Genomic DNA, 10,594 nt, shown 5'->3' with positions numbered 1-10,594 from the left:
CTGTTCACAGGTCGCAGAAGACTAGTATTCTTCTCTCGATTTCTTTTCTCACCTACTTGAAAACATAAAAGCTGTTCTCGGCTTGCAGGCCACACAGAAGCAGGCGTGGGCCGGATTCGGTGCGTGGGCCACGTCGTGCCAGTCCCCGCGGACGCCTTCTGCAGGCTGGCGGTTCCCTTTCGACAGCGGCTAGACATCGTTGTTTATCTTTTGTCTATTAGACGTCGGACTTAACGCTGGCCTTACGGGTTCGGCGTGACACCTGATCATTGCCCGTGTGTGTCTGTGACGTACGGCGGGGACTCGTGTGATAACGGACTCGGGCAGCTTTGAGCTTTTATTCTCTTTTCATTTGTTTCCGAATCGGGGTCTGATGGGCATTTATTAATTTTTTATTATAATAAAATACGCGTAAGATAAAAATTACCGTCGTAACCATTTTAACGTGTGCAGCTGAGTGGCGTCGCGTGCGTTCTCACGGTGGCGCTGTCATCATCACTGTCTAGGTTCAGCGTCTTTCGTCACCCATCATTCATTCGCTTGTCCACCCCTTCGGAGGTTACTCATGCTACAGTGCAGGCTCTCAGAGGCCAGGGCCCCGCCACCTCGCAAGCAACAGTCAACACTAATAAACATGAAAACGACCCGCCTTCATTAAACTCTGAGTCAAAGAGAGAAATCGAAACAGCTAGACTGATTTTCGGGGCGGGGAGGAGTGGGAACCCAACAACAACAATTATTTTAAGTTTTTCTTAATATTTACTTTCTTGATTTTTCCCATGTTCTATTGTCATTTTGAACATGCATTTATAACCATCATCATTTTGCAGGTTTCGTTATCCAAGGCTCATCCAAAACACTAACGACATTCTCTTCAAATAGCTGTAACTTCAGCCCCTCTTTCTCAGTGAAGAGTAGCACCCCTCGACTGTGGCCCCAAGGACCAAACCATGGCGTCCAGTAAACGAGTGTTTTTACTCTGTACACGTCGACATCTTCGACATGTTGTTGGAATAAAACAACAAGTGGCAGGGAATGTGACTGGCATCGTATCTACGAGTCATTTCTACTGCCGTATGTAAAATAACCCTCTGTCTAATCCAAGGAAAGGCCTAGCTGATCCCTGCCGTACTGTCTGGAATGATTTGATTCCAGCCCTTGGGCTCAGGGTCTGATCCCTTGAAAGCGGGCATCACCAGACTCGTGCGGAAAACGGATGTGTAGACCCCAGATCCGTATTCCGGAGTCCAAGTCCCACGAAACAGAGTCGTGGCTCTGCCAGGCAGGGCTTCCAGACAGCCAGGCTTCAAAAGTCCTTTTAGGTGGTTTGTCACCAATAGAGGCTTTCAATTGTCCATTTAAACTTGTTGGGGAGAAGGTGCTAGAAGCTCATGCTCCCGGCACACCCACTTGGCAGCCTTCTACCTATCCTCCCAGTTCCTGTTTCTTTGCAGGAGGAAGAAATCGCTTTACAAATCATGTGACTTGGAAAATCCAGGATGGGGGTGGGGCGGGGAGTGAGCACGTGGGAGACTTAAACCCCTGGTCACAGACAGACATGGGGGAATCAGTTTTTGACATAATTCTCGTCAGCGTTTTATGTATGCGATATACGTCTGTGTGTATGTGTGTGTATTTGTATGTACATATCTACATATACTTGCACATACACAGCTACATATATACAGACACACACATACATGCATTTACATACATGTCCACATATATGTGCGTCTATATGTGTGTGGAGGGAGGTAGGTAGATAGATAGATAGATAGATAGACAGACAGACAGACAGACAGATGAAAGACCGATGGGTGACCTCTGAGCTGTGTCTGTTAACCTTAACGTTTCAGACGTCTTTTTTCCCTCCAAAAGAAGGGACAATAAATCGTTGGCTTAGATTCTTGAGCTTAACTGGAGAACGCCTTCTCCCCGTGATCTGTCCTCAGGTAGAAGGGTTGCGCCACCAGAGAGTGAATCCCAGCACTGAGGTGTCTGTCTGTCCGCGTTGCTGTCTGTGACAGTAGTGAGACGGACCCTTGAGCTCGGCGCGAGGCCTGTGGTCTCTGGCACAGAGAAGGTTCGGGACCCCTTAGAAAAGCCGTGGTGGTGGCCCGCCCGCTGGGACCGTTGTGCCGTCTGTACTTGCCCTCGTGTTGCAAAGACAGCAGGACGGGAGCCTTTGCCGGGGACGGGCGGCGGAGTGGGACATGGCCAAGTCCCTGTGATGGGACTGTCGGGCTTGAGGGCGCCTCGCTTTGCCTTTCCGGCTGACTTGTCTGCACCACGTTACACCATCTGCAACGTCCTGGGGGGTTTCTAGCTGGTAAAATGACTTTAAGCATGGAATGGCTTTAGGAGGCCTCCCCGGGCTGGTTTGCCCAGCGCAGGCGTCGCCGCTGCAGGCCCGGCAGACTCTGCTGTAAGGCACAGAGCGCCGCCCGCCCACAGGGCCGGCCGGAGGAGCCGCCGAGCGCGACCTGTGCGATTGCGCGGGACCCATCAGAAGGGCCCCGACTTGGTCTGATGCTCTGCTGCTGCTCTCTCGAAGTTCTCGGCTTTTGAGCAAAGATGCCTGCGTCTCTCCCGAAGCAGGGGACAGAGCATCTCTGTGCGCCTGCCCAGCAGGTCACTGCGTGCGCCAGCAGGGTGTGTGGTTTGGGCTCATCTTTTAACACAGTCACTGCGAATCATGGTTGAGGAAAATGATTAGTTATTTAAATGCCTTGGTTGACTCAGTGTTCTACCAAGAGCAAATCGTTTTATTGATTGTGTTTTATTTCACAGAGAGAGAGAGAGAGAGAGAGAGAGAGAGAGAGAGAGAGAGAGAGAGAGAGAGAATCCTCCCAGTGGGAATGCAAAATGATGCAACTGCTTTGAAAAAACAGTTTTTCTGTTCCTTAAAATGTTAAATATAGAATTACCGTGTAGCCCAGAAATTCTCTTCTTAAGCATGTACCTTAGAGAAAGGAAAACAGGTCCGCAGAGGGACTTGTACTTCCGTGTTCCCAGCAGCATCATGCATAACAACCCGAGGGGGAGCGACCGGGGTGTCCATCAACGGGCGACTGGGTGAACAGAGTGCGACATAGCCACACAGCGCAATTTTACTCAGTCAGGAAAACGAGTGAAGTCTGTGACACGCTGCACCTCGGATGAACCTCAAAACATAACGGTAAAGATTCCAGACACAAGAGGCCACGTCCTGTGTGACGCTTTTCTGTGAAACGCCCAGGCAGATCTGTAAAGACTGAAAGCGGATTTGTGGTCCGGCCAGGGCCCGGGCAAAGGGGCATCTGGAGTGACACTTAGTGCCTACGGGGTGTTCTGCTGCGGGGTGAAAAAGTTTGAAACTGGAGAGAGGCGATGGTCGCACCACACTGGGGATGTACGAAATGGCACCGAGTCAGCCCTTTAAAATGGTTAATTGTATGTTATATGAATTTCACATCAGCAAAAGCAGAGAACGGGCGTGGGGTAGAGGAGGATGGCAGCGGGTGTGGGGAGGCGACTTGTGATGCCTGACGTGGGTTTTCTTGGTTTGAAGGACAGTGTGACCATTGTGTCACTAAAATAGAGCAGAGTGTACTCCGATTACAGTGACCACAGATCTCCTCTGAGGGGTCGAGGCTCCGGCCCTGCTCCCTTCCCCAGGAGCAGGCTTTAACGCCAAAGGTCACGAGGCGTGGCAGCGCTGGGTCTGGGCTGACTGGCCGAGGCCCCTCCGCGGGGTCTCAGTCAAGAGGACTCTGCTCGGAGCCTGCGCCCCTCACGCGCTTCCAGCCCTGGCCAGCCGCCTCTGGGCTCAGTGAGCAGGCAGGGGCCCTGGGGGAGGGGGAGCCCTTCAGGGCAGCGGGATCCCCAGCCCACATGTCAGGCACCTTCCTGTCAGCTCTTGGCTGTGTAAGTCGTGTTTTTCTGAGTGCTTGTCAGAGCAAGGACTCGGACTGAATAAAACGCAAACCCGATGTGGACTAAGGCCGGACAACAGGGAGAACAAGCTGGCTGTCAGTCAAGGGGAGCATCTGGAAGGTTTCAGCACAAGTCGTTTGCCGCTGGGCCCTGATGGGTCCCTTTCCAGCAGGTGGATGAAGGTCCCAGGCAGCGTCAGCCGCCACCACGGAGCAAGCCCTGTTCTGCAGAACTTGTCAACTCTCGGCTCAGACACTCAGGCGGACCTGGGCTGCTGGCCTGGACACCCGCCCGGACCCCACTAGGGGACTGACGTCGACTGGCGGGCATTAGCCACCCCACCAACATCACCCTTAATCTGGCTGCTCCCCCGATCTCTGACTAAATCTACGTCCCGCTCATGAGCGCTCAGCACTAACTCTGCCCGTTCCTGGATTCACGGTCCAGACCCACGGCTGCCGCAGAATCTCAGCTGAGAAGTTATTCGAAAAGAGGCCATTACGACGCCTAGCACGGGCCTCGCCGTGGTCGGAGGGAGGGTCTTGCCAAGCTGCCCAAAGTGCAGCTGCCCCCGCGGGGCCTGGGGAGGCAGAAGCGTCTACTGGGCTGGGCCCTCGTCTGCACCAGGGCAGACTCTGCGGTCACCGCGACCTCCAGGCAGCTCCCTCCAAGTTCAGGCAGCGCTTTGTGATTTAAGATGGACACTCAGTAGATGACCTTCTTAGCTTTACAGACACCCATGGATCCTGCTGGAGCCTCCTCCCCAGTGGGAGGGACGGGGTGGTCCTGGAAGCGACAGTGTCTGTAGAGTCTTCAGGTTCCGCTGCACGGAGCCTGTTCAGATGCAAAACTCACGGTTCCCTAGCAACCCCGTTATTGTCATTCTCTTCTTAGTTGAGTATTTTGACCAATGACTTCATCGTGCTTCAGCCTAAGACGTTCAGTAAAGCGCAATCTTTTAATCAAATATTTAAAATGAAAGAAGGCAAATTTTTATTTTTACTTACACATTTCAATTTTATTTAAAGTTGAATGAAAACCGAATAGTATTTACTTCTAAAACTTCGCAGCAAAGTCGTGAGGCTGCAGTCCCGACCCGCTTTCCCCCGCTGGAAACGGTGGTCCTGCCTGAATGCCATCCACTGATCCGGGGAAGGAATCTGTGCCACATCCTGTCTCCAGGGCCGGAGTCATGGCTCCTGCCACATGCCGCGGCCACTCATGCCGCTTAGTCAGAGCATCATGTCTCCAGGGCTGGAGCTCAAAGCCTCCGCATCACGTGGTGTAGCCACTAATGTGTCTTCACCAGAGCATCAAATGATGTCGTTGATGCGGTTCTGCTTTTATTTTTAACAAAGCGTCTTCCCCACTGGGGCCCGTCTGAGCCTCTGGGCCTGTCCTTGGCTTCACGCCAACAACCCGACTAATTTCCTGTGTGGAGGGCCCTTAGGCGAAGCCTGCTTCTCACGTGAGCCACTGCACTGGGGCCTGAACCATTCTCGGTGTCGTCGGAGGGAGGGCCGCTTCACAGGGGACTTGGGTCCTGTGACAGAAGAACCGGACTGGAGACCAACGTCTGGGTTTGAATCCTGGCTTCGCCCGTTAGGAGCCGTGTGACTGCGAAGTTAGTTAACTTCTCTGGGCTCCTGCTTCTAGATCTGCAAAGCAGGACTTACCAACAGGATTCAAGGAGAAATGAGCTTGGTCCCCAGAGTGGGGCAGAGATGCAGTCACACCCCAGCCCTGGGGCTTGCTCTTTGGGGACGCTGACAGTCCCCAACCTTCCAGAGCCTAGCTGCCAGCCTCTGACTGCTCGTGGGAATTAAGAGAGAAGTGTACACGCCATGCCAGGGATGTGGTTAGGCCCTGAGAATGTTTTTGTTGACTATAAAATAAAGGTAAAATACACTGTGTATTTCCTCTGTGGACTTCTGAAATGATCAGGTTAACAATATATGTAAAAACACACCATAAACTATAAAGTAATGTAAAATGTCATTATCGTTATTTAGAATCTATTCTCTTGAACCTCTCGAACCTTGAAAAAGTTGGGAAAAAATGGTGCAATAAACCACTAAACATCCGTTTTCTAGACTCATCAGTGATCCACATTTTCTCACTCTCTATATCTACCTCAATCTCTATCTATTTATTGTCTATCTATAATTTGTTGAACCATTTGAAAGCAAGTTGCAGGCATCATACACTATACCTAAGTGCCTTAATAACCCATTCTCCTGTATAACTAAGTACCCCTATCACCAAGGCCTTTAACATGCATGCAATGACACTCTCTGACATACGGTCTGTACTTGAACTTTCCCAGTGAGCTCCGCAGTCTCCCTTATGGCTCATTTTTTGTTCCCACACAGGATCGCACATTTCATTTGGTTGTCACGTCTCTTCAGTTCTCTTTGACCTCGAATTGTACCGTCCAGCGCGGAAGCCCCCGTCACATGTGGCTGTTAAGTACTTGAACCGTGGCGGGTCCAAACTGATCGTACTAAAGATTCAGCATATACCCCCAAAGAATGGAGTTACATCGTTCATAATTCCGTGTGCTGATTGCATGACGAAATGATAATACATGGAATGTATTTAACTAAAAATGTGTTATTAAAGTTAATTTTACCCGTCTCTCTACTTTTTAACGTGGCTGTTTAAAAACTTTTAATTGCATATGCAGCTCACATTATAGTTCTGTTGGACAGCGCCGTCCTAGAACAGTCTTTCCTGCCTTTTTTTTCTTTTGTGACATGGACATTTTTGAAGAATCTAAGCCAGTTGTCTGTAGAACAACCTATAATCTGAATTTTCCTGTTTTCTTTTGACTGGATCCTGGTTAAACCTTTCTCACAAGAATATAATCTAAGTGGGTTGGTCCTTCACAGGTCAAGACATCACTCATGGTGTCGGTTTGTCTCATTGCTGGGGTTGCAAAGTCCGATCACTTGGTTAAAGCAGCATCTGCCAGACCTCCCCAATACAAGGGTGCTTTTCCCCCTTTGTAATCGATAAACAACCTCAGGGGTGATCCTTCGAAACCATGTGAACATCCTGCTCCCACAGCCTTTTATCCAGAGGTTTTAGCATCCAGTGGTCCTCTTTGCCTCTGTCAATTATAACATCGGTGGTTGCAAACATCGCGGGCGTCTTAACTTTTCATCTGAATTCAATGGCTTGACTAATTTTCTGTTTGTGGCTTTTATGCTAAGATAGAATGAACAACTCACTACTTGCTCAATCTCATAATACTGGTTGCATAGCATTCCTTTCTATAGAATCTGGAATGCAACGTAGTTTTCATGACCTTTATTAATGATTACTTAGGTCATTTCTATTTTTTTGCTCTTAAAGGATGAACATCTTTTTTCATTGTTCGTTCAGTCACTTCCTTCTCTGAGTTTCCTTCCTAGAGCTCCTTCTTCGAGCTCTATTCCTAGAAGTGATATCGCTGAGCATGTTTAATTAAATTTTGACACACGTAGTCAAGTTGCCCTCCAGAAATATCACACAGCTCACACTTTTAGTCAACCATCCAGGATGCTTTCAGCTGCCAAAGAACAATAACCCCAGCGCAAACTGACTTACATAAGAAAGACATTCATCAGAACTCCAGATGAAAGGTAAGGATTTTTGCTCAATTTCATCTTTATAGAAAGACACTGGTTGTGACCCACCAAACCGACTTCAAGTTGATAGTTTGAAAAACACTGGCTTCAAACACTCACATTCCATTCCGGAGCTAGAGAGGGGTGACCACCCCAACGAAGTCTGACTCCCGCTGTGAAAGGGGGAAGGGTGTCCATGACCCTATCTAACGGGGGAGCTGAGCGCAGCCTTCCCCAAGCCCTCCTCATCCTCAGCACCCTCCTCTTTGCCGAGCGAAGTAAATCAACTCCCTCTCTTTTTAAATGTCGTCTGTTCAACCGTGCGACTTTGCGGGCAAGCATTTGTGTGCCGTGCAGGCTCCGTGGGCGACCTGCCTGGGCTCGTTATCTGGAGCCACCGCTGACCGGCTGTTTGACTCCGAGCAAGTTACTTAACCTCTCTGTGCCTCCGGCTCCTCCCACCTAACATGGAAATCATAGCTACCTCCTAGATTTGTTATGAGACTTAAAAAAGAATTTGCGTAAAGTGCTGAGCGCAGTACGTGCGTTTCAAAAGGCAACTGACTGCTTTTTCATTTGCAGATGTCTGTTGCTCTGATGGATGAAATCTGGCTTTGAACTCTCCACACCTGGGAAAAGTCGCCAACAGGCACTCGTGTTCTGTGAGTCCAGCTGCGTCCTGGGTCCCCAGACCCCACCTGGCTCCTGCGACATGAGAGCTCAGGGAAGGTCTGCTGGTGGGCAGTGAGGACCAAGCCCTGTGAGACCAGGAAAGCTGGCAAGGACTCTGTCTCCCAGGGCTTCGTCAAGGAGAAGGCGGAAAACAAACGTTAAAACCCGCGCACACTCAGCGCGCTGTGTTCACGTGTAGTCCGCGGGCCACTCGCCCCTGCTCGTTCCCGGGTTCGCGAGGCCCTGCCTGTCGGCCTCCAGGGTCCTCGGTTCGGTCTACGCCTCCCGCGCCTCAGCCCACGTCTTTCCACTTTGGACCGGGGCCGGCGCCTCGCGGGACCCGCTGCGAGCGCCGAGTAGATGGTAGGTGACTGGCTAAATAAATGTGACTTGCGACCATGCGGCAGAAGGTGCTAGAGTCACTGGAGTACCGTTTCTCCTTTGACTTCAGTTTCCCCCTGGGATCCACAGTGCTTTATGTACAGAATCTCGCAGCCAGTGTCTCCTTGGGGACGGGAGCCTAAGCATCTAGGGAAAATGCGAAGCGGCAGAAGGATTAGAGGACAAAGAAGGGCACGTGTGCCCGTAGAACCGATGCTGTCGAGAGGGGGGGGTCTGTGAGACGTGCAGCAAACTGCACGGGGACCTGTAAAAGCCCCTCGGCCCAGCGCGGCCCAGCGCGGCCCAGCGCGGCCCAGGGCAGGGCAGTGCCAGGCCCGCCTCGCTCCGCTCAAGGCCTTGGAGCCGGGACATCGCCGTCGTCTGGACGTGCGCAGGCCGATCTCCGCTGAGGTCAGCAGGAAAAAGGTGGCTTGCTCCTAGCTGCACAATCGAGGCACGCCGCGAGCAGGTAACTCCTGGAGTAACACGAATCTCCCAGAAGCACTGAGATGTTCAGTTGGCGTCGCTCGGCCAGACGGTGTCATCGCCGAGGCCATACTGAGGTGACAAGTGGACACGGTGGTTTGAAGTCGTGGATGAAGGGTGATAACAGTCACGGCTCACACTCACAGCGGCCTTCGTCCCTGTGTGGCGTCACCCCAGGGGAGCAACAGAAATCCGTAAATGAAGAAACAGTTACTTTCTGAAACATTTACCGGGCTAAGCGCTCGACGTGAATTGTCTCTTTTAGTCCTGTAAGGTAGATATTTTTACCCTCCTTTCGGACGTGAGGAGCCAGAGGCTCCTTCGCAGAGAGGGTAAGTAACTTGCTCAGCGTCGCCCGGCGGACACGTGGGCTCCAGACCGCGAATCCGGGCAGAGGTATCACACGGCCCGCTCTGCACGGTGTCGCTCGCACACGAAACCTCACTGGTGCACAGACGGAACAAAAATGCGGCCCTCTCCGAAATGTAAGTGCACTCTAGAGTGTTAACTCAAAGTTGAGCGATGTCCCCAGGTTGGTGGCAGCTGTTACTGTGAGAAAACGGTGTTGTTGACATTTCCAGTGACCTTAAAAGGTGTTTGGGGTTTGCGGAAGCCACGTCTTCAACCTTCACTGTGAGCAACTGTCAAGTGTAAGTCATCTTCACTGTGCGACTAACAGGCTTTTCTGCCCCTGGGATGACTAAGGCACAAGAGAGATGGTTTGCTAAAGACCTTGGCTGCGTAGGACCAACTCCTGCTAAGCCAGCCTTGAGTCTGGGCCTGGAAGCGAGACTGTGTCTCTGCCTTTCAAAACTGGGTTAAAAGGGGCCGTTTCTGTTACCATGACGGCACGGGCCCAGTGCTGGCCTTTCAGACGCTCACTGTCCTCCCCTGTGAACCTGCTTCAGGCCCGTGTGGGGAGCTCTCTGCGACCTCACCTCCGGAGGGGTGTCGGGCTGGGCCAGGCCCCGGGGCGCCTCAGGGCCCTTGCCTGCATCACGCCCTCCCCCCCACCCCCGGACTTGCTCGGTTTTACAGTACTCAGGGCCACAGGGACAGGCGGTGCAAGGACCCGCCATCCAGTCACCGACGCCTTCATTTTCAGTCAGACCCCTCTGCGGTCCTTGCTGACTCTGGCATCCTGTAATAAATACTTATCTGGACAATGGCACACACGTCAGTCGATGACTTCCTTTGTTACATGTAAACTTCGAGGATCAGCGGCAAAGAACCAAGTAAATCAAGTATCTTAAAACTGAAATTGTTTCAGTCGTTGAAACAGAATTACTAAAATTGTTTGAGTTCTAATTATTGATGTGCTTAGGCTTTTCTCCACTAAAATCCTGGCCTTTTTTTCAGCTTCTAAAAATAAAGGAAATTAAAGCTTGTCAGCGGCTCCCTCGCACCCCCAGGACAAAACCCAACGCTTTCGTCATGGTAAAGAGAGTTCCCTGCCCATCGGGCTCACTTCTTTAGTCTCTCCTCACACCCCTCACTCCCTGCCCTCAGCTAAGACCTGCACCAGCTCA

This window comes from Pteropus medius, unplaced genomic scaffold (genome assembly GCF_902729225.1).
Source record: "Pteropus medius unplaced genomic scaffold, Ma_sr-lr_union100, whole genome shotgun sequence".
Classification (NCBI taxonomy): Eukaryota; Metazoa; Chordata; class Mammalia; order Chiroptera; family Pteropodidae; genus Pteropus; species Pteropus medius.
This window is presented reverse-complemented; position numbering follows the sequence as displayed.